The 27,085-nt window shown below is 39.4% G+C and overlaps 1 protein-coding gene across 5 annotated transcripts in view; it reads right to left on the bottom strand.

The window, feature by feature from the left end:
* Tulp4 (TUB like protein 4) overlaps positions 1-12,278 on the bottom strand; it is a 226,818-nt gene extending 214,540 nt beyond the window's left edge. For 4 of the 5 annotated variants that reach the window (XR_003301286.2, XR_003301285.2, XM_077802062.1 and 1 more), the window contains exon 1: positions 11,862-11,945. The gene's annotated coding sequence lies outside the window, so the exon portion shown is untranslated. Of the gene's footprint in view, positions 1-11,861; positions 11,946-12,204 lie in introns of those variants that run through there. The other variant, XM_026393843.2, reaches the window with a different exon arrangement.
* Between the last annotated feature and the right edge of the window lie 14,807 nt (positions 12,279-27,085).

The following is a 27,085-nucleotide window of genomic DNA, read 5'->3' on the forward strand; positions in this document are numbered from 1 at the left end:
TAATGACCAGGTCAAATCATAAGTGGGAGTCCTGAGAAAAGACCAAGCAGTGCAAAGACACCGCACTGTCCAAACTAGATGCAAATTTCAGCACTAGCCAATCAGCCTGAATAGAAGAGAAAAGCACTCAACATACGTCTGAAGCCCCTGGATTTGTAGAGATTCACATATTCAAAGAAAAAGCACTTTGGAAATAAAATACAGTTACCCCTAACACAGTTAGCAGCTTACACTAAAAGCCAAGCAATCTTAGTAATTTTTGGTTGTTATTTCTGCTTTTAAATTTAAAAGGGATCAGAAAACTAGAATACGGAATATACTTCTTTCAAGATGTTCCCATAAACACACAGTTTATATAAAGCCGTAGTTAAGAATCATTAAAAATATTAATCATATAATCTATATAAAGCTGTAGTTAAGAATCATATTAAGAATATTAATCATATAATCATCATATTAAGAATTAAGACGTACTACTCAGGAGGCTGAAGCAAGAGGATTACAAGTTCAAGGCTAGCTTCTGTGACTTAGTGAAACCCTGTTTCAAAATAAAAAATAAAAAGGGCTGGGGATGTAGCACTATGGTACAGCATCCCTGAGTTGAATCCCCAGTACTGCAAAAAAAAAAAAAAAAAAAAAAGAAGAAGAAGAAGAAGAAGGAGGAGAAGGAGTTTGTAAATGTCCACACACTAAATAACATACAAGTGAAGAAACAATATTTTCACACAGAACATAGTGTGACCATGATAAAAGTTCGGTAGCTAAAGGTTTAGTCCCAGTTGATTATCTTCATCAGTTAATGTTAGACAAATCATTGCTATAAGATGGTTCACCTCTCAAAATAAAATTAAGTGGTAATGAACAGGTACACAAAAAGAGAAAGGAACTGGACCAAATCTTAGCTTCTAGGGGCTCATTCATGCTCTATTTTGTGAATGAATCCAGACTCCGACATCTACCTTGGGGTCCACTTTACTGCTCATTAGCACCAAAGGAGTTCCAACTCAAACCAATTTTGTTCATCATTAACAATCTAGTAAAAGGTTTGATAATAACCAAGTAAAATTGCACAGTTGAAGTAATTGGCTTAAAATTTACTTCCAGAGATTATTGGTATCATTCACCTGACAGTGCTTGCCCTATTTCCCCCAAGTTTTGGCTATACTGTATATACCAGAGAAATAGATCATGAACAAGGAAGAACTTTACCATCTGAACTTAGGTGAAGGATGACCAAAGAGAATGACTATTTATATGATCACCAGTCATCCAAGGAGACCAGTTATTTGTGAAACACAAGAATCCAAGAAAGAGAAGAAAAAAATGATAATTCTAAAGTTCTTGGAATAAAAAAGTCATATGAACCATATGGTCATATCTTGATACTATTTTATAATAAACTTATTACATTAAACTTACATAAAGTTGATTTTGAAGCACTTCATAAAAATTACTGATTCTCTACATACCTCCGTAAAGAAAGGCCTTTTCAGCTGAGGAGGGATCTATAATGATAAGTCTCATTTGTCTTCTACATTTCTTACACAAAAATGCATATACGATCTAAATCTGGGCTGGGGCTCTGGGGTAGCGCACTTGCCTGGCATGTGTGAGGCACTGGGTTCGATTCTTAGCACCCATATAAATAAATAAAAAAGGTCTACCAACAACTTAAAAAAATTTTTTTAAAAGATCTAAATCTTGGGGCTGGGGATGTGGCTCAAGCGGTAGCGCGCTCGCCTGGCATGCATGCGGCCCGGGTTCGATCCTCAGCACCACATACCAACAAAGATGTTGTGTCCGCCGAGAACTAAAAATAAATATTAAAAAAAAAATTCTCTCTCTCTCTCCTTCTCTCTCATTCTCTCTTTAAAAAAATGAAAATGTTAAAAAAATAAAAATAAATAAATAAAATAGAAGTATTAAAAAAAAAAAGAACATCCGGTAGGCTGAAAAAATTCTGAACCCAGTGACATCTGTCTATAACTGTTGAGTGGGAATTTGAAAACTGTGAGCAACAGCTTTTTGAAAGCTGATACCAAAGTGTCTTTTGAACCTCATGTTCTAACTAGGAACTCACCAGATCAATAGGCGAAGACATGAGTGAAGGCTGAGAGATCTTTCATAAAAGTTATTCACTCAAAGGACCAAATTCTTAGCCTTAACCAGATATTATTAGATCTGATACTATAAAAACTTTAACCTACTGGTTCTATTATTCCCATTCCAAAGTGGGAACAGATGCCCACATATTAAGATTACTGAAGAAGCAGACATAATCCTAAAAACATAATCCCTCACATGATGTTTCCATATCCTTTCACATCCATTATGATATAAAGAATATTTTAAGTGAGAAATATCTTTTCTTGTGTTTTTTCTTGTGTTTTTTTCAAGACAGGATCTTGCTTCATTGCTCAGGTTTCAAACCCCTGAGCTCAGGCCATCTTCCTGCCTCAGCTACACGAGTAGTGAGAGCACTGGGGGCACCAGTCTTCACTCTAATATCAAGATAGTTCTTCTCTCAGGGTGAATATCCTTTACACCATGTAAGTACAAAGACTGCTATTCCTATTTACCGATGTCAGAAAAATTCTGAGTTAACTATTTAAATTGAAAAAAAACAGCATATTTTAAACCTATGAAAAAAAAAAATTTTAATCTTGACCAGTCATCTTCTATGAAAGGAAAATCAGAGCTAAAACATTGGTATAAATCCTAACATGTTAAAGGGACTGTTAAAGAAAAAAGAAAGCCCAAGTTTATCTTTTGGCAGTAATTTTATGAAAATATGGTAATCAATTCAACATTTCTGCTCATAGAATGTATTTATTTTAACTAAATAAGTAGTGGGCTTCTATTTCCTCATCTCCCTGGAACTCCTCCCCTTCCTTTAGTTAAATACACTTCAATTCTCCTTGTGACTCCTCACCTATCCTAGATAGTCTTTGTGAACATTTAAGAGCAGTGCTACACACACGCGTGTGCACACACAGGCATGCACACACATGCCTGGCTAAAGGGTCAGCAAATTACCCAAGGTAAACCATACACTTCCTCCAGGAAATCTAAAATCTGAATCTGATGACAGGAGAATGTAACCAGCTAGTGAAGTCCTTTAGACATGGTGACCTAAGCACTACCCATAAACTGGTTCCTGAAGCCTAGATCCTCAGAACAAAGCCGTCAGTCTGCTTCTTCAGAATTTTCTATGCTTATAACCTGTCTAAGTGCTATGCCTACAGCTCTATAACCTGTCTTTTTCACCCAATAATATATCACGCACATCTTTCCAGACCAATTAATATACATGTATATCATTAGTTTCAAAGGCTACATGCAATGGACATGTCATAATCCAATCAATTCCTTACTCAAGGTTATTTCCAGTTCTTTACTATGTATATCTATCTTTGCTAACTTTTTCTTTTATTTCTTACAATAAATTCCTACTAAACATAGACTTTCTGTGTCAAAGGCCATGTATATTTTACACTTGACACCTTAACAGCAGTTGTCTAGAATGAGTAATTTCCATCTCTACTGTGTCTCAGAGTAAAGGTTTCCCTTCATTTGCACCAGCCCTGGAATTTACCATCATCCTTATTCTTATTCCACAGGGAGATATCCAAACATTAAGATTACCAAAAAAAAACAGAATATCATACTTGATATTAAGTTTTAGCAAATCAATTCATGTCCATTTTGGTCTAAATTGCCAGCAAATAACTGAAAACCGATATATTTGTCTGCTCAGGCTGCCATAACAAAAGACAATTATTCCTCAGTACCCACAGAAAATTGGTTCTAGAACCCCCTGTGGATCCCAAAATCCACTTGTGCTCAAAGTCTTTACATAAAATAGCATGTTATTTGCATATAACCAAAGCACATCCTCCATATATTTTATTTTTGAGAGAGAGAGAGAGAGAGAGAGAAGTTTTTTAATATTTATTTTTTAGTTTTCGGTTGGACACAACATCTTTTTTTTTTTTTTAATGTGGTGCTAAGGATCGAACCCAGTGCCCCGCACATGCCAGGCGAGCACATTACCGCTTGAGCCACATCCCCAGCCCCCATATATTTTAAATCATCTCTAGATTACTTTCAATACCTAATAATGTAAATGCTATGTAAATCATTGCTATACTGTATTGTTCAGGGAATAATGACAAGGGGGAAGTCTACACATATCTAATATAGATGAGATTTTTTTTCCCAAATATTTTCGATCTGGGAAATATTGGTTAAATCTATGAATATGGAACCTGAAGTTACAGAGAGCCAACTGTACCACAGACTTAAACTGAGAAACTGATTTCTCAGTTTGGGAGGCAAGAATTCCAAGATCAAGATACCAGCAAGGTAGGTGTCATCCTGGCTTTCTCTCTTGGCTTATAGGGAGCTGTCATCTCAAGGTTCACTCACATGAATTCCTTAGTGGAGGAAGGAGACATGAGCACAAGCTCTCTGGTGTCCTCTTTATAAGGTCACTAATCTACCATGAACTTCCACCCTCATGACCTCAGCTAAACATCATTACTTCTAAACGCCCCATCTCCAAATACTATCACACTAGGGACTGGAGCTTCAATATAAGATTTTAGGGGAAGGATCACTAACATTCAGTCCATTACAAATGATATCTTATTTTTTTAATTTAATTTCATTTCTTTAATGAATGGTGAAATTAAATATTTTAATGTGTTTAACTGTCATTTATTTTTCTTTTTTTTTTAATTGTAGTTGTAGATGGATGAACACCATGTCTTTATTTTACTTGTTGATTTTTATGTGGTGCTGAGGATCGAACCAAGTGCCTCACCCATGCTAGGCAAGCGCTCTGCCACTGAGCTACAGCCCCAGCCCCTATTTTTCTTTTAAAAGTGGTCTGTTTTAATTCCAAGTCTGAAATAGGAAGTATACCAGATAAGCCTAGAACATCTTATTGTATCAGAAAGCAAGGAAGCTATTAGATTACTGAAAACATGATGGAACTCAGGTGCTAACTTAAGAAAGATGTGTCTCTCCAGAGATGAGCAATTTCAGCATCAAAAGACAATTGCTGGGTGCAGTGGTGCACCCTTGTAATCCTGGCTACTCTAGTTACTCAGGAGGCTGAGACAAGAGGATTACAAGTTCAAGGCTAGATCCTGTCTCAAAATAAAAGGCTTAGGATGTAGCTCAGTATTAGAACATCCTGGGTTCAATCCCAGTGGGGGGAAAAGGGACTGCAAGAGACAACATATGTGCTAAAATAAGGAATAAGGGAGTTCAAAATGATACTAAAGAGAGGAAAATGGGCTGGGGACACGGTGCAGTGGTAGAGTACTTGCCTAGCACGACATATGTTCAATCCCAGCCCAAGGTGAAAAAAAAGGAAGGAAAAACCCTCATCCATGACCACTGGAGGCTGCTATGGGACCAGTTCATGACTTGGAAAACCAGTAAATCAAGAGAAATAAGATTATTTTCTCACCCTTCCTAATCTATGACCAAGGGAGTTAATTATCACATGTTGACTTACCTACTTATATATTGACTTATATATACTTACATATTTCAGCTAATAACTAAGTAGAATGGAAGAATAAGAACATCACAAAATTATAATCCTCGTGAATCCACGGATCAAAGTAATGATCAAGAATAGTTGCTGGGCTGGGGCTGTAATTCAGTGGCAGAACACTTGCCTAGCATGTGTGAGGCCCTGGATTCGATCCTCAGCACTACATAAAATAAATAAATAAAATAAAGGTATTGTGTCCAACTACAACTAAAAAAAGATAAATATTAAAAAAAAAAAAAAAGAAGAAGAGTTGGAAAGAGCCAGGCATGGTGGAGAACACCTATAATCCCAGCAATTCAGAAGGCTGAGGCAAGAAGATCCCAAATTCGAGGCCAGCCTCAGGAACTCAGCAGGGCTCTAAGCAACTGTAAGATGCTGTCTTAAAACTTAAAAAATTAAAATAAAAAAGGGTTGAGGATGTGGCTCAGTGGTTAAGTGCCCTTGGGTTCAATCCTTGGTATTAAAAAAAAAAAAAAAAAAAAAACTTGCAAAGAAAAATAAAGACCCTATGGGTTAAAATAAAATAAACTTCGAACAAACTCTCCAATTTCAATGTATGGACCTCATTTGGATTTTTTAAATATTTTTTTAGTTGTAGATGGACACAATATCTTTATTTTTGTTCATTTAGTTTGTTTATGTGGTGCAGGGCTTGGAACCCAGTTCTCCCTCATGCTAGGCAAGCACTCTACCACTGAGCCACAGCCACAGCCCCTCATTTCAGCCTTAATTCAAATAACAACATATAAGATTTCATGACAAAAAGTTTAAATTGAAAGAAATTAGGTTGGAGACGTAGCTCAGGGGCAGAGTGCTTGCCTAGCATGCACAAAGCCCTGGGTTTGATCCCCAGCACCACAAAAAAAGAAAACAAAGATCTGTTCATGTCTTTAGCCCATTTATATGTCACATGACATATATTTTTCTTTGCAATCTGTCATGTGACATATTAATGTCATCAAATATCTACTCAGTTCCCTTGACTGCCTATGGCAGTAGATATTTGATGACATTAAGAAATATTAATTCAGGGCTGGGGTTATGGCCAGTGATAGAGTGCTCGCCTCGCACATGCAAGGCCCTGGGTTCGATCCTCAGCACCACATAAAAATAAACAAACAAATAAAATAAAGTTTAAAAAAAAGGAAATATTAATTCAGGCTGGGATTGTGGCTCAGTGGTAGAGCACTCGCCTAGCACGAGTGAGGCACTGGATTCAATCCTCAGCACCATATAAATGAAGATATTATGTCTACCTATAACTAAAAAATAAAAAATAACAATATTAATTTGTGTTTCAGTGCTGAAACAGAAACACTCTACCACTTAAGCAAACACTCTACCACTGAGCTACAACCAAAGCCCAGAAATTATTCTTTTAAGGTCAGATAATAGTATCGTGACTTTTTTTTTTTTTTTTTTTTAAATATTTAGAGACAGGGTCTTGCTAAAGTTACTTAGAGCCTTGCAAAGTTGCTGGGGCTGGCTTTGAACTTGTGATCCTCTTGCCTCGGCCTTCTCAGCTGCTGGGATTACAAGCAAAGTGCCCAGGTTGTTGTTGTTGTTGTTTTAAGAGAAAGAGAGAATTTTTAAATATTTATTTCTTAGTTTTGGGTGGACATGACATCTTTATTTTATTTTTTTATGTGGTGCTGAGGATCAAACCTAGCGCCCCACGCATTCCAGGAGAACCCGCTATCGCTTGAGCCACACTCCCAGCCCCAGGTTGTTTTTTAAGGAGGCTTTTTCTTTTAAAGACATGCACTTAAATATTTACTGACAAAATTATAAAACAATTTTGTATGTTTTAAAATAATCCCAGGATAGGGGAGAGGGAGTATCCTTCAAATAAGACTGGAGATGTTGGGGCTGGGGTTGTGATTCAGAGGTAGAGCGCTCGCCTAGCACGTAGGAGGCCCTGGGTTCGATCCTCAGCACCGCATAAAAATAAATAAAATAAAGGTACTGTGTGCATCTACAACTAAAAAAAATTTAAAAAAAAAAAGACTGGAGATGTTTAGAACTGCTAAAATTGGATAGCAGACACAATGCTTCATTATACTAATCTCTACTTTTTTAATGTTTAAAATTTCCATAAGAAGGTAAAATTTATGCATAGAATGCTCATAGCCATGAATTTAATCCTCAGCACCACAAAAAGGAAACAAAATACTGCTCCTTAGCCCATATTTCTAATGAGGTGCTCAGTTTTCTTATTGATTTTTACAGTTCTACAGCTCTTTGTAAATTAAGATGCTCAATGTATACACTGCACATAGTTTTCCAGCTTGTCATTTGTCTTTTTGTTCATGCTATTCTTTACTATAGACATTTAAAATTTTGCAGGCTGTCATCTGTACCTGTTATCAAGCCAGTTACAGTGACACACACTATTAATTCCAGGTTCTCAAGAGGCAGAGGCAAGAGGATCAAAAGTTTGAGGCCAACCTGGACAACTTAGTGAGATCCTGCCTCAAAATAAAAATTTTAAAAAAAGGGTTGGGGATGTAGCTCAGAGTCAGAGCTACAAGTACCCCCCAAATACCTCCCCCACACACACACCAAAAGGAATAAAACTTATCAAATCTTTTACTTTATGAGTTTTTGTTTGGTGTAAAGCTTAGAGGACTTTCCCCATATTAGAATTATATTAACATTTACCTACATTTCCATAGATGTATTTTATTTTAAAGGAGCCCTATGTACATACTTTCCACAAAGCAACATGGATAAAACTTAAGGACATCATGCTAAGTGAAACAAGCCAGTCACAAATGGACAGACACTGTGGTTCCAATTATACAGAGAACCAAGAGTTGTCAGATTCATAAAGTAAAAAAAATAGAAGGGTGTTTGCCAGAGAATGTAGGAGAATGGAAAGTTATTATTTAATGGTACAGGATTTCAGTTTGAGAAAATGAAAAATCTTAGATATGCATGGTGGTAATGCTTACTTGCATAAGAAAAAACATATTTAATGCCATTAAAAGTGATTAAAATCAGGTCTGGGGCTGTAGCTCAGTGGCAGAGCGCTTGCCTGGCATGTGTGAGGCACTGGGTTAGAGCCTCAGCACCACATCAAAAAAATACATTAAATAAAGGCATGGGGCTAGGGTTATGGCTCAGAGGTAGAACACTTGCCTCACACATGGAAGGCCCTGGGTTCAATCCTCAACACCATATAAATTTTTATTTATTATTTATTTATATAAATAATAAATAAATAAAATTAAGTTATTGTGTACAACTACAAAAAAATAAATATTTTAAAAAAAAATTTTTAATACAAAGGCATGCTGGGGCTGGGGTGATAGCTCAGCAGTAGAGTGCTTGCCGAGCACATGTGAGGCCCTGGTTTGATCTTCAGCACTACATACAAATGAATAAATAGAATAAATGTATTAAAAAAATTCCTTCCTTTAAAAAAATAAAAATAAATAAACAATAAAAATATAAAGGCATACCTGTCCATCTATAATTATAAAAAAATTTTTTTTAGGGCTGGGGGTGTGGCTCAGAGGTAGAGCACTCGCCTAAGCATGTGGAAGGCCCTGGGTTCAATCCTCAACACCAAATAAAAATAATTAAATAAAGATATGTGTCCACTAAAAAAATAAATACAATATATTTTTTTTAATTTTTAAATAGTTAAAATGGTAACTTTTATGTCATGTATATTTGACCATGTACAAAATCTAGCATGTTAGGGCTGGGTTGTGGCTCGGTGGTGGTGTACTTGCCCAGCATGCATGAAGCACTGGCTTCAATTCTCAGCACCACCTAAAAAATATAAAATAAAATATTGTGTCCACCTAAAACTGAAAAATAAATATTTTTTTAAAAAAAGAAAATCTAGTATGTTAAAATTTATTAACCAGATTAACAATGTCCCAGACAAATTTGACTTCTTAATTACATATTTCTTGCAGTATCATTACAGGCAAACATACAATTTCTCCAAGGCTTTTAGTAATACTGAATCCTCAGCAGGAACCAATGTAATAACTAAATCACAGCATTTCATACCAGAGGTTTCACTCAATTTTCAACTGCATTTTACAGAGCTCATGCACAGCTGGGCCACTCAATCTGTCCTCACTCTTTCTTCCTCCATAGAAGAGAACAAGAGAGAGACTTCAAATAATGCTGTAAATGCTTTGGAACACTAAGGCACTGATTGCCTCCTAGCTTATCCATGCACACAGGAACCACTCAATAAACCTTCCCAAATCCAGACATTCAGTGTAACCTGCAGCAAACCCAAAAAGAAAACATGGTCTTCATATTCTGTCCTATAAACTACCTAGAGAGGGCTGAAATTTTGCCTGCAAGAAGGCTGCTGTCTCCCCCATTCTTCTATTACTTGAGATCTTAACATTCACAATGGATGTTTCAATTTAAAACGGGTTTCATGTACCACCCATCCTTGTAAGGGTTAAAAAAAAAATCAATTCAATTTTAGTAGGAAAAATAAGGTGAATAGCCAAATCACTACTCTTATATCTCCATATCAAAACTAGAAAGTTCAAAGTGATGCATCCTTTCTAAATAAAGAGGACTGTATTTAAAAATATACAGTAGTAAATACATTATGTTATTTCTCAGGCACATGAGCAATCATAATCATGGTTTTTCTACTCTTCTTCCTGTCCTAAAAACTTTGATGTGTTAAAAACATTTTTCCCTATATTACTCCCTTCTAACTCAATACTACACACCTCCCCAATGTGAAAAAGAAACTGCTACTTCCACAGTCCTCTTAAACACTGTTCATGGAAATTCTCATTCTTTGTATAATAACTTTCATACAAATTACCATCTTTTAAATTGAGGGATTAAACATCAGATTTGGCTATTCAATAACACATACTATCATTTCCACACAGCAGACTATTACAAAAAAGGGGGACGGGTGTGAATTTCCCATTCTGAATGTGGCTATCACTGCACAACGCTGAGATCAACTCCAAACTCTGGACTGCAGTATGGCTAAGTGCAAGTTCCCTGTCACTTCACACCCATCCCAAACTGGAACTGCAGCAAGCCAACACTGCTGGACCTGGAGAGAACTCTCCAGGACCACAGCACCATTCTTGTAGTCTTGCCTGCAAGAGTAAATTCCAAATAGCTGAGGAATGGAGACCCCAGATACGAGAAGAAAAACAAAGAAAGGGAATTCTAGACGGATCTTTACACTCTTCAAAACCCTTAGAGACAATTTCCTCTGTGCTAAAACCTGCCTACTAAGCGGGGGGGGGGGGGGGGGGGGTCCCCGTATAGAAAAACCCTGGAAACGGTTCCCTGGCCAGGGAAAATGATTATCCCCAGGGGAAGAAGTCTTACCAGACTTTCGGATCACCTGGGCGAATTAGCCGGCAGGATGAACAGGTCCCTCCCTAAGGGGCATCAAGCTCAGACAGAGGGCATCACCCTAATTTCTCTCCACAAAGCCAGATGGCCCTCATCTTCTCAACCATGAAGTGCCGTCGTGACAGGAGGAGGAGACGACTCCCTGCTAATTGCCCCAAGCGGGTCAAACTTTGCATCGGCATGATGCACTGGGTTTTGAGGCACAGGGAAGGAGGAAGGGTTGGTACTGGGAGCGGAATCTCCGCGATTTGCCAGAGGAAACAGCAGGCTCCAGACAGCAGAAGCGCCGGGATTTCCATGCAGCTGCCACGACAGGTGACCGGGCCGCTTTGCAGACACCCCGCTCGCTCCCCGGGCTTCACCGAAGGTGGGGCGGGCAGGAAGGGGAAGGAAGGAGGGAGACTGGACCGAGGACGGGAGGTGGGCAGAGCAGGGAGGGAAAGCCACTCCATCCCGACGGTGCGGCGGCCAGGGGAGCACAGCCCCGTCTCCCCGGGGAAATCATTTTAAGGGATTTTCTGTCTCCACAATTAAGAAGAAAAAAATGGCTCCAAGCCAAACGCCTCCTGATTTACACACACACACACACACACGCACGCACGCACACCCCGAGCTCCGCTTTCGCACCATTTTCTCACGGGCTCGAACAAAAGGCTACCCAGCAAAGCCGCAGCCACGGCCGCCCGGGGCCGGGTCAGACGCCCTCGGCGCCGCGCCCTCGGCCCGAGTGCAGACGGCCCACCCGCCCGCCCGGCCCCGCGCCCGCCCGCCCCGCCCGCCGCGCCCACCACGCCCGCCGGCGCCGGGCCCGCGGGGACACTGGCCGGGGTCCCGGGGCGCTCCGGGCCGGCGCCCCTCCCGCGGGACGGCGCGGCACCCCTGCCCGCCGCGGCCGGAGACAGCAGCCCCCGTGCCGCCTCACCTCCCGCGCCGTGGCGGCGGCCCCGCGCCTCTCCGCGCCTCTCCGCCTCCGCCTCCAGCAGCCCCGCCGCCGCCGCCGCCGCGGCCTCCCCCCGCGTCTCGGCCGAAGTCTCCGCCTCCCTCGGCCGCCGCCGCCGCCGCCGCCGGCCCGGCTGCGCGCCACGTGACCGCGCCACGTGACCCGGCGCGGCGAGCGGCGCCTCCCGGGCCAGCCCGCCCGCCTGCCTGGACCCGCGCTGCTGGCCGTTGGCGCTGCCCGGGCGGTTGGCGCTGCCCTGCCGAGCGCGGGGTGGTCTCGGCCCCCGTCCCCTAACCACCCCGTCCCGCAACTCCACCGCGCTCACCTGGCGCGTGGCTGGAAACAGAGCCACTGCCAGCCGGGGCATCCGCCTCCACCCGGGAGACCCCCAGCCTCGGCAGCCTCCCGCCCGCCACTCGCGCGCGCGCACACACACGCACACTCGCGCGCGCGCACCCGACAGCGCTCTCCCCTGGACCACAGCTGTACCCAGGCTGCACGACGGCCAGACGGTGCCTAGCGTGGTCTTCGGAGCCTGGCGAACGCGAAAAACCCTCACACCCCACAACGTCAGGATCTGTGTGCTGTCCTGACTTCAGTGGGGCCGGAAGTGGACATCACGTAGTGCCTCCAATTGAGAGCCATTAGAGAGCACGGGTTTGCTCATTCTATGAGCCAGCGTGGCTTCCCATGAAAACAGTCGTTGAAATGCCTTCGATGATGATGATGATCTCACTTCGAGGATCTCTTTTTCAGTTGGTCTTACGGAGAAAGGAGTTGATAGTGTCATTTTAACTCACACAGGCAAGAACTCAGACCCTTTCCCCACATTAAAATTGATATTTTGATAGGAATGAAAACTTCAGTCATTTTTCCTTCATTTTTCATCCTTACAAAGAAAAGGCATTGCTGACTGTAGGACTGTTCTCATATGTGTAGTTTAAAAGAGAAGATCCAGCATCCTTTCTTCCTTGAATTGAGGCACAGTTAAGAATAGTAGCCACTCTGCAAGTGCTCAGCAGAGTTTTCTATTTGCCTATCTGCATAAATTCAAATCAGTTTCAGATTAAGAATTACTGCTTCTGTGAATTTGGTCAGAAAGAAGGAAGTTGGACTCAATCTGTCAAATTATAAAATTCCATACCTGCAATTTTTAAAATGTCGACAGATGCTACCTAGCTATCTTTATCTCTAAAAAGGCAATTTTAGGCCAACGTGGTGGCACAAACATGTAATCCCAGCTATTCAGAGCCTGAAGCAGGAGGATAGTAACTTGGAGACCAGTCCATCAAGGGCTTTGGGAAACCCTGTCTCAAAACAATAAAAAGGACTGAGGATGTAGCTCCGTGGTAGAGCACCTCTAGGTTCAATATCCAGTACCATAAAAAAAAAAAAAAAATCAGCAATTTTAAAACAATATTACTTCATATATGAGTTCATATAAACAACATATTTGATAGAAGTACTAATTCACCATTATTTCATAACAATATAAGCACCCCTAAACTAAATTTTAAAATATTTAAGAAACAAAACTACATTCAGATTTTAGAGTACCTTGAATATAAAAAGATAATTCTTAATGAGTGTCATTACTACAGTGCTTCAGTTTAATGCTCCATAAAATTCTACATCCTGTGGGGAAAACAAAATTTACAGTTTCTAAGCAGAATTACTTTAAAAATACATATATAACATTTTATAGCTTTATTTTATTTATTTTTTTATATAGGGATGAGGATCAAACCCAGTGAGTGCCTCACACATTAGGCAAGTGCTCTATCACTGAGCCATAATCCCAGCCCAAAAATACATATATAACATTTTTAAAGTACTTCTCTCTCTCTCCCTTCCCCTTTCCCTCCTTCCCACCCCCACACAGCGATCAGCAGCAATTAGAAACCTGGAGCAAATTATGAAAAATCTGAAACTGAGGATGAAAGATGAAAACACAGTTGAAGAACTTTCTTGAACCAACAAATACCATCTATATATAACAGTAAATTATTTAATACCATCAAGACATTTTTCTTCTGCAAAATAAAAACACCTTGAAACTACTCTTTTGCTAGCACCATAGTTTTCCATATATTTCCTTTTACTGTTCTGTTCCATTTCTCTCAGTAGCTGCCTTCTAGCCCTTACTTTCTTTCTACCATCTTAGAGATCTACTCCCTTCCTCTGCATTTTCAGAAGCAAAATGGTTTGCTTAAGACCTTTAATTTAGAGGCTGGGGCTGGGCCTCAGTGGTAAAGTGTTTGCCTTGCACTGGGTTCAATCCTCTGCACTACATGAAAATAAACAAAGATACTATGTGTTCATCTACAACTAAAAAAAAAAAAAAAAATTTTTTTTAAAGACCTTTAGCTTCGGGGCTGGGATTGTGGCTCAGTGGTAGAGTGCTCACCTAGCTTGTGCGAGGCCCTGGGTTCAATCCTCAGCACCACATAAATAAATAAAGATATTGTGTCCAACTACAATGAATCTCTTATATATTTATTAAAAAATAAATATATAAGAGATTCATTTATAATAATTTGTTAAATCTGTTGTGAACCAGCATTTTGCACTTTAAAAAACTTTCTCAGGAAATGAAAAGAGTGGCCTCTTATTTAGAAATTTGAAGCAACCGGGAGCCATTAGGAAGAGGGAGACTTGGCAAAGGGGACCATTCCACCAGCCTTCAAAATCCCACTGGTCCAATAACCTCATTTTTTTTTTTTTTTAGTTCTCGACGGACACAACATCTTTGTTTGTATGTGGTGCTGAGGATCGAACCCGGGCCGCACGCATGCCAGGCGAGCGCGCTACCGCTGAGCCACATCTCCAGCCCAATAACCTCATTTTTTAATACCTTTATTTTGTTTACTTAGTTTTTTAAATGTTTATTTTTTAGTTGTAGTTGGTCACAATACCTTTATTTTATTTATTTATTTTTATGTTGTGCTGAGGGTCAAACCCAGATCCTCACACGTGCTAGGTTAGCGCTCTACCACTAAGCCACAACCCCAGCCACATGTTTATTTAGTTTTTTTATGTGGTGTTGGAGATCAAACCCAGTGCCTCATGCATGCTAGGCAAGCGCTCTACCACTTAGCAATGACTCCAGTCCCAATAATTCTCATTTTGTTATGTCTAAAATACTTTTAAATATTAGAAATTTTGGCAACACCCTTGAAGAAATTAAACCTACCCACAGTAATTGCTGAATGATAATTACTACTAAAAACAATATCGTTTGTTTGGTATTACTAACCCAGTTCACTAGCTTTCTTTGGGTTCAAAATTCAAGTTTGCAAAAATTTCTTCCTTGCTGGGCATGGCACACACCTGTAATCCTAGTATCTTGGGAGGCTGTAGCAGAAGAATTATGAGTTCAAAGCCAGCCTCAGCAACTTATCAAGGCTCTAAGCAACTTTAGCAAGACCCTGTCTCTAAATAAAATATTTTAAAACGGGCTGGAAATGTGGCTCAGTGGTTAAGTGCCCTTGGTTAAATCCCCAGTACAAAAAAAAAAAAAAAAAACTTCTTCCTACTCTAATCAAGCTACCAAAAGTTCTGAGAGATATGTAACTTTCTTATCAAGTTACACTTTTCTTGATCCCTGCCTTGGGTCACACCATAGTTCATGATTCAGACTGGATCTTATGGGTATTCTACATAACAGGGTGATAATCTGGTTGTGATGGAAATGTTGGACATCCACAAAATATGGCTGAGAACCTGTGAAGGCAACTGAGAACATCATGTGGTTAAGTACCTCTGTCCTATACTAAAGTTGGGCCTGTTACAGTACAGTTACAGGGTGCCTAATTGATCTCCTTCCCTTCTGCTGTCTCCTTGTCTCCTCCCTCCCTCCCTCCCTATCATGTTATTTTGGGACATGCAGAAGCTCTTGTCACTAGCCTCTTCCCCACCTCCTTATCTCCCAACTTGTGAGAAGGCATCTCCCCTACTTCCTGTGTGTGACAATTCAAAGCCAAAAGGTTCTGCTGACTCAAGCCCTTTAGCCACTAAGACACTGGGCACAAAGATAGGGAAACTAGATCCTGAACATCAGGAGATGGCAGAGGAGCCAGAGCTTTTGGAGAATCAGATGCAAGTCTCTTGGCTTTCAGTGTGTCCTGAGAGCCAGAAATGCCAGTGCCAGCTTAGGCTTCAGGACTGGAAACTCAGCACCAGGAGGAAATGCCTGTGCCCTTTAAGCTGTGCTGAGCCATGCCACATCCAGACGGTTTCCCCCATTGCCGATGCCACCATGGCCAAATGTGGAGGGCTGTAAGTCACAGCACATCCTATGCAGTTTTATAAATAGCTGTTGAAAATAGAATGTTTGACCTGGAAAGAGACAGACTGCTCCGCTGTCTGACGGTGGTCATTGTGGGAGTGCTGTTTCTTTTTCATTATTTTTTGAGTTCCTACATTAGGCCAGGCACTGTCCAGAATAAAAAGCAGTGTGTAGGAATTTATGGGGAGAGGGTTTGGTTCAGATAAAGAAGAACTCCTAACAGGGGGGCCAACAGGGAAGGTAGCCTTGGTAGCTGGCTTTGGGTCCATGTGCCTATCATTCTCTGGAGTAGACACTTAGAGCAACTTCAAGCTCCTGCTCATCATGCTCTCTTAAAGCCTGAATATCCATTCAGCTAATAGCTTCCTCTTTGCCACCCTCCTCAGTATCTGGAGATAAAACATACTTGGACCCAAGGTCTAGGACCAAAAGCACAGCCCAGCTCACTCTGAACAGGAAAAACTGGGAAACAAGAGAAAAATGTTTTTTAAAAGAGAGAGAGAAGCACTTTTATAATTGTCTCTTTCCTCCTATCCAAGGGAAGAGAAGAGATAAGCAGATAGCCATAGTTTGCCCACAGTCTCCTGCCTCCAAATGCTGGTCCTTTAGGAGCCCTGAACACTTACCAGACCTCTGAATAGGTAAGTGTGATTGGGTAAAAATTTTTCTTTGAGCAGAGCAGTTGATGGTCTAAAAGGCACTGTTGGCTTGGTAATGCTTTTTTTTTTTTTTTTTGAAAATGTGCTAAAAGCTGTCTCACATCTTGACATGCAGAGTGGTCTCTGGGGAGGAGGAAACAGATCAATAACCCCCACACCTTTCTCCATGAGGCTCAGCATCAAAGGCATGACATAAGGGCCCTGGTGAAGTCAAGTGGCAGAAGGGCTTGGAGAAGTTCCTGAGACAGCAGAAAGAGATAGACTTTATGGAGTTGTGTCAGAGGAGCCTGGCAGGGGCTATAAGGTGGTGAATGCTAGACCCAGTTTTGACACAAACCTTAAGAGGTGCTGCCTCTGAGAAGATACAGGTACCTTGCAGTTGGCAGCTGAAGGCTGTAAAGGTTGAGACTGAAGACGCAGAGGGAAGGCCAGTAACTGAGGCAGAATACAATGGGAATAACTGTCTCAGATATCAGACATTTTGGTCTCATCCATTTTATATAACCTGTTTGTTACATCTTGGTTTTGCTTTAATCACTACATAGAAGATCTAATCAGAACTTATGAAGACTTGAGCACAGTGGTGCAAGCCTCTAATTGCAGCTACTTGGGAGGCTAAGGCAGGAGCATCACAAGTTCAAGGTTAGCCTCAGCAGCCTAGGGACCCTGTCTCAAAATTTTAAAAGGGTTATGGATGTAGTACAATGGTAAGAGTGCTTGCTCAGCATGCATGAGGCCCTGGGTTCCATTGCCAGCACCAAAAACAAAACGAAACAACAACCAAAAAAAAATCTCAAACAAACAAACAAACAAAAAACTTTCTGAAGAATAGGGGTGAGGATATAGCTCAGTGACAGAGCACAGGGTCTCAGCATGCTGAAGACCCTGGATTCAATATCCTTAACACCTGCCCTGCCACCAAAAAAAAAAAAAAAATCTGAAAAATAGATGTGGAGATATCATCACAAGGCCTGGTTATAATTCCTACAACCATGTGGTGACTGAGTGAGCTTGGGCACATTCCTACCTCTCTCCAGCCTGCATCATTTTGTAGTCTGTATGGGAGTAGGGATGTGTTTCCTGATTTTTTCCAATTCTAAAATTCTATACCACTTTCATTGAAGTTCATTAAGAGAGAACTATAGAGGCCTCTCCCCATTAGGAGTTTTTTGGTTTTGTTGTTGTTGCTACTAAGCCATATGAAAGTGAAAAACAAAGCTAATTGCTAGGTGTTTTGGGGCATGACTGCATGTGATTTTATACCTGAGTAGACTTAAGATGCATTTAAGTATCAAAATAAGTTTGCAAAGAGGTGGAGTCCCCCAATTACATTTTGTTTCTCCATATTAAGTTTACCTAAGTTGGGAGGGCAGTATTGAAGAGAAAACAAAACAAAACAAAACAAAAAAAAGCATTTTAAAATTAAATTTCTACCTCTACCCCAACCTTTCCATTCCTGTCTCTCCTCTCTCACTCATCTTTTTCTTCCCTTGTCCATGAATCCAAGATACATTTGACAATGAGTTAAAAAGTCACAAGCAGGACCAATGTTTTAGTATTTCTGTATTTTGGAGACGTTCACTATAAATCTTCTGAGAATATAGTTACAGTAAACACTGTTGGTTATACCAACAGCCATTCTCCCCTTTGCTTCCTAATGAGCCCAAATTTATTGAAATATCCATGTTCTTCCATCTAACAGCACTGTAGGAAGCCTGGCCACATCCCGACTCTCTGACTGGTCTAAGTCAGTGGCTCTTACCTTGTGGTCCCAGACCAGCAAGAATCACTTGAGAATTGTTAAATATGCAAATTCTCAGGCTCCACTCCAAACTTACTGAGTTAGAAACCCTAGTGTTGGGGACTAGGAAGCCTGTTTTGACAGGCTCTACACATGATTCGAATGCATACTAGATTTTGAGAACCATTGGTTTAAGTCAATCCTGAAAATTCTGTTCTCATTCCTTAGAAATAGGCAAATTATCCAGTTCTGGTCAATTAAACAGGAGGGGTGGTCTGTTGTTTGGGAAATAGTCTCTCAGCAATTAAAAGAGGCATAAGGACACCCCTCTCAAGGAGTCTTTGGCTCAAAGTGTTTTCATAATAATGCTAGGATCAATTTGAATTTTTACTCTCACTCTTTCACGAATGCATGTGGACTATTCCAGAGGCTACACATGTGATGCACAACAGACTGAATGAGCTACAGATAGGAGAAACCATTGGTCCTCTATTACGCCACATGAGGAGATGCCACTCTTCTCACTAAATTATTTTGTTTTGAAAAATACAGATTTTTTTTCATAAAAATGGATAATATATGTTAACATTTAATAAGTTTGTTACTATTATTTGTAGATGAATGAATAAGTATTTTAAGTTTAGGGGCCGGGATATAATTCAGAAGTAGAATCTTGCCTAGTATGTGTGAAGCCCTGGGATCAATATCCAGCACTGCCAAAAAATTTTTCTCAGGTTTTAATTTATGAAATAGTAAGTATGGCGAGACATAGCCTACTTTTTAAAAAATGCTCTTTTGGGGGTCCTTAATTTTAAATTTGAGGGTATAGGGAAGAAATCCTGAAAGCTTGATCCTGGGAGAGAATATACAGTGCCTGGGGCTACTGCTGCCATCTTGTGACCACAAGAGGAGACAGCCAACACAGTGAGGAAGGGGAACACAGAGAAGACTGGCCTGGGACACTGACCCTTTGAAACAGAAGACCTGTGTATACACTCCTTCACTTCATTGAAATGTCTTATTCTCTGAGATGATAAATTGCTTAATCAATTGTAGGTTTGGTTTCCTTTTACTTGCAAAATCTTCTCAGCTGTTTCAATTTACATTTAGCTCTGAGGACCTCAATGACCTTTACATTCATTTTGTTTTCAGGTCTGTATGGATTAGTGCCATTATTTATGAAATAAAGACACTGAAGCCCCAAGTCAAAATTTGAAAAAGAGAGAATAAAATGCGATATATGTTATTCATGAAGTTAACAGATATCAGCAAGACATGACATATCATAACAGATACCAGTAGCACATACCTGTAACCCCAGCTACTCAGGAGAGGAATCAGAGGCAGGAGAACCACAAGTTTGAGAGCAGCCTGGGCAAGTTTATGAGATTTTGTCTCAAAATAAAATTTTAAAAAGGGCTCAGAATGTAATTCAGTGGTAAAGCATTCCTGGGTTCAATCCCAAGACCTGAAAAAAAAAAAAAAAGTAGAAGTCAAAAAGCAGACAAAACCTAGTGAGAGTATAACAGAACCCAGACACATTTCAGAAAGTAAGCCTTTTGATGAACTACGTACTTAAACCATTATAATTTTTCCTTTGTAAAAGTCTTAGTTTTTTATGTAAATGCTAGCCATTTCCATTTAAACTCAGTAAAAAGCTTAGATTTTATAATTGTAAATTTCAGGCTCTGAAAGTAATGTTTGCTAATAGGATCAATGAATACAAATATCAAGTTATATCTTAAGTATTATTCCAAAGAGAAATCACTTATAAAACACTCAATAAATAATTTGTTATATAAAAAACTAGATAGTGGAAGAGAATCTCTGAAAGACTTAAATATTTAAGTACTGTTTAAGTTTCAAGACTCCAGAGGTGAGCAATCCCAGCATTGACTACACTGAAATAATCTTACAACCACAAAATCAAATCATGAAAGAGCTTTGGATATTGTAGCAGAGATGTCCAATTGTCCACAAAAGCCCTTCAATGTGACAGACCCTCCACCTAATGGTGATGGATGCTTGCCAATGGAGTATGAGAGAAGTGATGTGGCAGGTTCCTGGCCCAGGCACTGGGGAAACTGATGTGCTTCTGTATGCTCTTCCCATCAGGCACCTGGACGCAAAGAACTGGAGGCCCCAGGGAACAAAGCTACCCGCTGAAAAAGGCCTCGGTTATTGAATCACTTGTGATTCGGAACTGACTGTCAGTAAGAAACGCGTTTTATTTTGTTAAACCTTTGAAAACTGCAGCTAATATCAGCATAAATGCGAACCTATTTTGAAACACTGAAGCTTAAGAAAAAGATAAGCAAGTCTCACACATTCACTGTTGTATCTACATCCCCATGCCTAGTACAGGGCAGGTAGTGATTAGATATGCAATGCATACATCATTAAATGGCTGAATAGATCAATGGGTAAATGGATAAAATAGATATCCAGAAGAAAGCCGTAGTAGTTTAGAATAAAATACTAAACATTTTCAGGAAAGGGTCTATTTGTTGACCAATATTTATTTGTGTATATTTTAAGTAAAGAAAGAACTAGAAAAGCTGCTTTGATGGGTAGTGAGTTTCTTTGGAGGTAGTATTATGGTTGTTGTTATTATTTGATGGTACTAGGTATTGAGTCCAGGGCACTGAACCACTGAGCTATATCCCCAGCCTTTTTATTTTTTATTTTAAGACAGGGCCTCACTAAGTTTTCCAGGCTGACTTTGAACTTGTGATCCTCCTGACTCAGCCTCCTGAGTCCTGGGATTATATGTGGGCCACTGTTCCCAGAATTCTGGAGGTATTAAAGAACACACCTGGCAACTACTTGGCAGGGATATAAAATATCATGGAGAAAGTTCAAGATTGGAGAAGTACTTAGACTAATTTTGCCCTGCTATTTTTTGATCTTTTAAAAAACTGATTATACATACTAATTAAGGGTTCTCACTTTAGCTATTTAAAATAATGGCCTCTATCTTTAGATATTTACTTGTTTACTTATTTTTCTGTGACATTAAGAATCAAACCCAGGCCTCCTGTATGCTAAGCACTCATTCTAACACTGACCTCATATGCTAGCTACTTAGTGCACCAGTAAGCTACACCCTAGCCTATTTTTAGTTTTTTAAATTGCCATTTTAAAAGTAAAGACTGGGTTCAGGAGCTGGGGCTGGGGCTCAGCGATAGAGAGCTCGCCTAGCATGTGCAAGGCTCTGGGTTTGATCCTCAGCACCACATAAAAATAATTAAAATAAAGGTATTGTGTCCAACTACAACATATATATTTTAAAGACTGGGTTTAGTGGTACATGCTTGTATAACTATTCTGGAGGCAGAGGCAGGAGAATCACAAGTTAGAGGTCAGCCTGTGCAACTTAGCCAGACGCTGTCTCAAAAATAAAACTAAAAAGGGCTGGGGTTTAGCTCAGTGGTAGAGCACTTGCTTAGCATGTATTAGGTCCTGAGTTCCATCCTCAGCACTACAAAAAAAAAAGTAAAAAAAAAAAATCATTATTTAGCTGGGCTGGTGGCACATGCCTATATTCCCAGCAGCTCAGGAGACTGAGGCAGGAGGACTGCAAGTTCAAGACCTCTCTCAGCATTTTAGTGAGGCCCTAAGCAACTTAGCAAGACCCTATCTCAAAATAGAAAATAAAAATTAAAAAAGCTGTGGAATGGGGTTCAGTGGTAAAGCACCTCTGGGTTCAATCCCAGGTACCAAAAAAAAAGAAAAAATTCTTATCTTTAAATGGTCTTCAGATGACATACCAAAGCAGTTACTAAAAACTGAGTATATGTCATCATAAGCAAAGTTCCTCATGGGAAATCAGCTTTTGAAGCTCTGGCCTTGCAACCCTGAACACAGAAAGTGACAATTATAAGTATCAATAAGTATACCAGAAAGAAAATATTTGTTTTGATGTCAATTTTAAGAAAAACTTAGACCGTATATGAAAAGTTTCAGAAATGAGAAAAGATATACACTGACATTAATTTCTCCAAAGTACAATTCTAAATATAAGTTTTATTCCTCTTAATAAGCCTGAAAGAGGGAATAGGAAGTTGGCTTAGAGAAATAAAGATAGCACCAATCCTATAGACTGGAGAGTTTTCCTAGAAATTACTCTATTTTAGAATAGAATATATACATACATATATAATATAAATACACACATATACATATATACACATATATATATAAAGTAAAGACTGTGTATATGTTTATGTACACACACATCTATCTATCTATAGGACTTAAATGATACATACTTTTCCCATACCTTTCCACACCTCCTGAACAAGATAAGAGATTGGATAGAGTGGTAGAGTTGCCTAGCAACCTGAAACTAGTGAGACATGTCTCCTTTCCTTGACTTGATTTTACATCTCACTCTTCAAGGACAACTGTAAGATAAAAAACAAAAATGTAAAAGCCCATCATGCAGTCAACTTCAGGAAAAAAAGAACACTATATTTGTGGTCCAAATGTTAGGACAGTGAGACTGATTTAGAAAATCAGACTGATTTGGAAAATATTTAGTCTAGAATGCTGTTTTTCCTGTGGCAATTAAACTTCTTTAAAATGCTTCTACTAACTGGTATATTTACACAATGGAATATTACTCAGCATTAAAAGAGAATAAAATTATGGCATTTGGAGGTAAATGGATGGAGTTGGAGAATATCATGGTAAGCGAAGTAAGCAAATCCCAAAAAACCAAAGGCTGAGCTGAACGCAGTGGCATATGCCTGTAATCCCAGCAGCTTGGGAGGTGGAGGCAGGAGGATTGCAAGTTCAAAGCCTGTCCCAGCAACTTAGCAAGGTGCTAAGCAACTCAGTGAGACCCTGTCTCTAAATAAAATACAAAAATTGGGCTGGAATGTGGTTCAGTGGTCAAGTGCCCCCTGAGTTCAATCCCCAGTACCAAAAGAAAAAAAATAATCAAAGGCCAAATGTTCTCTCTGATAAGTGGATGCTGATCCATAATGGTGTGGAGAGGGGCATGGGAAAATGGAGGAACTGTGATTGGGCAAAGGGGAGGGAGGGTAAGGGAGAGGGTGTGAGGGCAGGAAAGATGGTGGAATGAGATGGACATCATTACCCTAGGTACATGTATGATTGCACATATGGTGTGAGGCCACATCGTGTACAACCAGAGAAATGAAAAGTTGTGCTGCAGTTGTGTACGATGAATCAACATGCTTTCTGCTGTCATATATACCTAATTAGAATAAATAAATAAACATTTTTAATTTGTTTTTATTTGTAGATGGACACAATACCTTTATTTTATTTGTTTTATTTTTATGTAGTCCCAGGGATTGAACCCAGTGCGTCACTCATGCTAGGCGAGTGCTCTACCACTGAGCCACAGCTCCAGCCCCAATAAATAAATTAATTAAAATAAGATAAAAAGTTTTTGCTGATGAAGATATGATCCTGAGTCCTGAGTGACTTCATTTTTTTTTTTAATTTAGTGAAGGGAATATGGAAACATAAGGCCAAGAAAGCCTTTGTAAACTCTTCTACATGGGTCAATCAAAAGAAAGAAAAATATAAAAAGAGACTTTTTAAAAAAATATTTTCATTAGTTGTTGATGAATCTTTATTTATTTATTTACATGCGGTGCTGAGACTCGAACCCAGTGCCTCACACATGCTAGGCAAGCACTCTACCACTGAACCACAACCCCAGCCCTAAAAAGAGACTTTTAAAATCCTTAAGTATATGTAAGTTGAGAAACTAGGAAATCATATTTTTTTTTACTAATACAATATAAATGTGTCATTTCTCTAGTGAAAATTAAATTTAAAGTCCAAACCAAATTCATTTATCACAATGTACTGCTTTTTAAAAAATATTTTTTAGTTGTAAATGGATCTTTTATTTTTTTAAATATTTATTTTTTTAGTTATAGTTGGGCACAATACCTTTGTTTTTATTTATTTCTATGTGGTGCTGAGGATCGAACCCACAGCCTCATGCATGTTTTATCACTGAGCCACAACTCTAACCCACAATTTTCTGCTTTTTTTTTTAAGATCTTTATTTTATTTTCAATATGTTTATTTTATTTATATGTGGCGCTGAGGATTGAACCCAGGGCCTCACACGTGCTAGACAAGCGCTCTACCGCTGAGCCACAGCCCCAGCCCATGCTTTTTAAAAATTTTTTAATTGTAGATGGATACAATACTTTTATTTTATTTATTTATTTTTATGTGGTGCTAAGGATTGAACCCAGTGTCTCACATATGCCAGACGAGTACGCTACCACTGAGCCACAACCTCAGCCCCCGATTTTCTGTTTTTAAGGAGAAAAAAATATGTGGTTTGTAGCAGTACCTTATTTTCCTGCTCTGGCACAGGGAGCAAAGAAAAGACAAATTCTAAAGCAGTGAAGGTCTGGATCTTCCTGTGTGTCTGCATTTAAAACTCTTGGTCAGAGCTCCTCCTACTGGAATAACTTATCCAATACTAGAAACCAGAGTTCATCAAAACACTTTTTTTGTTTTGTTTTTGTTGTTTTGAGTCAGGGTCTCACTGGTTTGGAATTCATGGGCTCAGGTGATGATCCTAAGTAGCTGGGACTACAGGCATGTGCCATTGTGTTAGGCTTAATATTCATTCTTTCTCTTTCTCTTTCTCTCTCTCTCTATATATATAAATCTATCAATCATGGTGCTGGGGATTGAGCCCAGTACCACATGCATGCTAGGTAAGTGCTTTACCACTGAACTACACCCTCAGCCCAAGATGCAAAATTTTTAGCACATGTAATAAAGTGTCATAAACTCCTTCTTTGTATCAGTGGGAAAGATTTCACATTCAGTGCTGATGTTTTTAAAATCCATATCACACTTCCATTTACCATATAATTGATCTGTATATTGAAATTTTGCTAACATTTACATAGGACTTATGACCTGCCTAGCACTAGTTGAAGTGTTTAAATATATTTATTCTCATACCAACTACCTGAGGGAGGTACTACTATCATTTTCTTTTCATGAATGGGAAACTGAGATGCAGAAATGATTTGAAAAAAGCAAACTTGCCAAATGTCATACAGTTTGTAAATGGCAGGCTCAGGATTTGAGCCCAGTCTGATTCCACCCCCAGATGGAACCTCAGGCCTCACACATGCTAGGCAAGCACTGTCCCACTAAGCTATATCCCAGTTCTTTTTGTTTTTTATTTTGAGACAAGGTCTCACCAAGTTGCCCAAGCTGGCCTTAAACTTGTGGTGATCTCCTGCATCAGCCTCCTCAACAACTAGGATTACAAGAGTATTCCACCACCTCCAGCTTTCATTCCTTTTTAATTGGTATTATCTCAATGCATTTGTATATATTACAGTTTGTTTATTCTCCTGTTGATAGGCGTTTGAGATGATTCAGTTTTTGCTATTATGAATAGTTATTCATAAGGTATATTAATAATATCTATGAATTGGTATATCATTATTATGAATGATGCTATTGTGAACATTATCCTACAGGTTCTTTGTGGATATACATTACATTTTCTTTTCTTTTTCTTTTTTCTTTTTTCTTTCTTTTTTTTTTTTTTTTTTGGTACTGGGGATTGAACTCTGGGGCACTTGATATTGAGCCACATCCCCAGCCCTATTTTGTATTTTATTTAGAGACAGGGTCTCACTGAGTTGCTTAGCACCTTGCTTTTGCTGAGGCTGGCTTTGAATTTGCAATCCTCCTTCTTCAGCCTCCCAAGCTGTTGGGATTATAGGCGTGTGCCACCACACCCAGACCGGTATACATTTTCTGTTCTCCTGAGGTAACAACTTGGAGAGACATTATTGGAACACGGAATAGATGATTATTTAACTCCACGAGAAACTGAAATGGCTCTTCCAAGTGGTTATACCGCTTTATAGGTCAACTAGCAATCAAGAGAGTCCCAGATGCATTATATCCTCCTCAACATTGGGTATGGCCAGTCTTTTTTATTTTAGCTATTCTTGAGAGTGTAAGATGGAATCACACTGTGATTTCAATTTGTGTTTCTGTGATGACTAATGCTGTTGAGCAACATTCCACATACTCATTGGCTATGCAGATTTTTTTGTTGTCATTAATTTTTTGTTCAGATCTTTTCCTCATTTTAAAATTTAGGTTGCCTTTTTGCTAACTTGTGGAAGTACTTCATATATTCTAGATATAAGTCACTTATCATGTGCATATTGCAGTTATTCTTCCTAATGTATGACTTACTCATTGATTTTTAAAAATGGTACACTGTGAGAAAAATGTTAGGTTTGATACTATTATTAATCTTTAATTTTGTAGTTAGGGCCCATCTCAAAGTTATGAAAACATTTTTATTATGCTCTTTCAAAAGCTTTATAGTTCTAGCTGTTAAGTCAGTGATCCACCTTAACTTAGATTTTGTGTATGAAGTGTGGTAATATTGATTTTTTTGGGGGGTGCAGGTCCTTGGTTGTTTCCATACCATCTCTTTAAAAAAAAATTTAAGTCACAGTTGGACACAATA

Source organism: Urocitellus parryii, chromosome 8, assembly GCF_045843805.1.
Source record: "Urocitellus parryii isolate mUroPar1 chromosome 8, mUroPar1.hap1, whole genome shotgun sequence".
NCBI classification, from domain to species: domain Eukaryota; kingdom Metazoa; phylum Chordata; class Mammalia; order Rodentia; family Sciuridae; genus Urocitellus; species Urocitellus parryii.